At 44.9% G+C, this 2,621-nt stretch overlaps 1 pseudogene; it reads left to right on the top strand.

Moving 5' to 3' along the window:
- Positions 1 to 306: 306 nt before the first annotated feature.
- LOC101360840 (polyglutamine-binding protein 1 pseudogene) lies at positions 307 to 1,023 on the top strand (annotated as a pseudogene).
- Positions 1,024 to 2,621: the final 1,598 nt, after the last annotated feature.

Here is a 2,621-nt window from a genome sequence, read left to right as displayed (position 1 = left end):
TCATTGACCAACTTTCAGAAGTAGATCACCAGGACTTTCATCCTAATCTGTCTTGATCTGGAAGCTCCACTGAAACTTGTCCACCATAGGTGACCCTGCTGGTATTTGAAATATGAGTGGTATAGCTTTCAACATCATAGCAACATGCAAACCACCACAGTATGACAAACTGACAGGTGGTGGTTCACTATATTAGCTAATAGCTACTCTGCTCCCCCATTTCAGTGCCTTGGTTCCTCCCATCTGGCAGTCCTTGGATGACATTGGTTTGTCTGCCCCTACATCTGTCTGCTACCTGGTATACCACTGCCTGTGGCGCTGTAGACCCACCTGGCAAAGAGAAGCATCCTCAAACATCTGGAGCCCAAGCCAGAGGAAGAGATCATTGCTGAGGACTATGATGATGATCCTGTGGACTGTGAGGCCACCTGGTTGTAGGGCCTGCTGCCAAGCTGTACACCTTGTATAACTTTCCCTTACTACTAGAATGTGGAAACAGGCCTGGTGTCCTGGCTTTCCCCACATGACCCCAACTCTGTTGTTAACAAATGTGCCAAGAAGCTTAGGAGCAGTAATACAGATCCTGAGGAGAAGTTGGACGGGGACCGTGACAAGTTTGACCAACACCACAACAAGTTGGACAGAGACTGAGAGTATGGCTATGACAAGGTGGACACAGAGAGAAAACGGGACAGAGATCGGGATGGGGACCACAGGTATGACAAGGCAGACTGAGAAGAGGCCAAAGAACGGCATCACCATCACCGGGAGGAACTGGCTCCCTATGCCAAAAAGAAGATGGTGGCAAGCCAAAAGGATGAAGAGTTAGACCCCATGGACCCCAGTTCATGCTCGGATGCATCTTGGGGCACACGGTCAATAGAGCTCCGCAAGCGGAACGAGGCCAAGACAGGTGCAGACACAACCGCAGCTGGGTCCCTCTTCCAGCAGCACACGTATCTGTCACCAGGGGCTGTGCTCTGGGTCGGTGCTGAGGCCTTCTGAACCAAGCAGCAGCACTGAACCTTTGCCCTCACAGCCCCAGCTCTGGGGTTTTTAATAAAAGCTTTTCTGTGGAATCTCCATAAGGAAGTTCTATTTTGTTTGTAATAATTTTTTTTTGGCCTCCCTCAACTTTATTTAGTCAGAGAATCATATTGTGATATGAACTCCCAGAAATTTTTTTTGTTCTTATTTTTTTAAATTGTACTTTAGATGAAGTTTTACAGAAAAAATAGCTTCTCATTAAACAGTTAGTACACATATTGTTTTATGACAGTGGTTAACAACCCCATGACATGTCAATACTGTCCATTCTCAACCTTGGGTTCCCTATTACCAGCTTTCCTTTCACCTCCTGCCTTCTAGTCCTTGTCCCTGGACTGTTGTGCCCCTTTAGTCTCATTTTGTTTTATAGGGCTGTCTAATCTTTGCCTGAAGTGTGAACATCATTGAGTGACTTCATTACTGAGCCAAAACGGTGTCTGGGGGCCATACTCTCGGGGTTTCTCCAGTCTCTGTCAGACCAGTAACTTTGGTCTTTTTTGGGAGTTAAAATTTTGTTCTACATTTTTTGCCAGCTCTGTCTGGGACCATCTGTTGTGATCCCTGTCAGAGTAGTCAGTGGTGGTAGCTGGGCACCATCTAGTTGTACTGGACTCAGTCTGGTGGAGGCAGTGGTAGTTGTGTTCCATTAGTCCTTTGGACTAATCTTTCCCTTGTATCTTGTGTTCTTCATGCTCCCTTGCTCCTAAAGGGGTGAGACCAGTGGAATATCTTAGAAGGCTACTCACAGGCTTTTAAGACCCCAGATGCTACTCACCAAGGTAGAATGCAGAACATTGTCCTTATAAACAGTGTTATGCCAATTGAGCTGGATGTTCCCCTAGACCATGGTCTCCACAGCCCTCCACCCAGCAATTTAGTCCCTCAGGGAGTTTGGATGTGCCTATTGAGCTTCCATGACCTTTCCTTGTACAAGTTGTGCTGGCTTCCCCAGTATTGTGTACAGTCTTACCCTTCACCAAAGTTACCACTTACCTATTGTCTGTTTAGTTCCCCCCCAACCCCTCCCAACCCTCCTAACCAAAAAAGACTGTTTCTTTTTGTGAGTAAACTTTTACATGCGTTTTTACAGTAGAGGTCTCATATAATATTTGTCCTTTTGTGATTGACTTATTTCAATCAGCATAATGTCTTCCAGTTTCATCCATGTTATGAGATGCTTCACAGATTCATCATTGTTCTTTATCGTTGCATAATACTCCATTGTGTGTATGTACCACAGTTTGTTTATCCGTTCGTCCGTTGATGGGCACCTAGGTTGTTTCCATCTTTTTGCTGTTGTGAACAATGCTTCAATGAACATGGGTGTACATATGTCTATTCGTGTGATGGCTCTTATTTCTCTAGGATATATTCCTAGGAATGGGATTGCTGGGTCATATGGTATTTCTATTTCTAGCTTTCTAAGGAAGCACCATATCATTTTCCAAAATGGTTGTATCATTATGCATTCCATCCAGCAGTGCATAAGAGTTCTGATCTCCCTGCAGCCTCTCCAACATTTGTAATGTGGGGGTGAGATGGTATCTCATTGTGGTTTTAATTTGCATTTCTCT

Source organism: Trichechus manatus, unplaced genomic scaffold (genome assembly GCF_000243295.1).
Source record: "Trichechus manatus latirostris isolate Lorelei unplaced genomic scaffold, TriManLat1.0 scaffold00032, whole genome shotgun sequence".
Lineage (NCBI taxonomy): Eukaryota > Metazoa > Chordata > Mammalia > Sirenia > Trichechidae > Trichechus > Trichechus manatus.
Note: the sequence above shows the minus strand (reverse complement) of the source record. Positions and strands in the feature narration are given on the sequence as shown.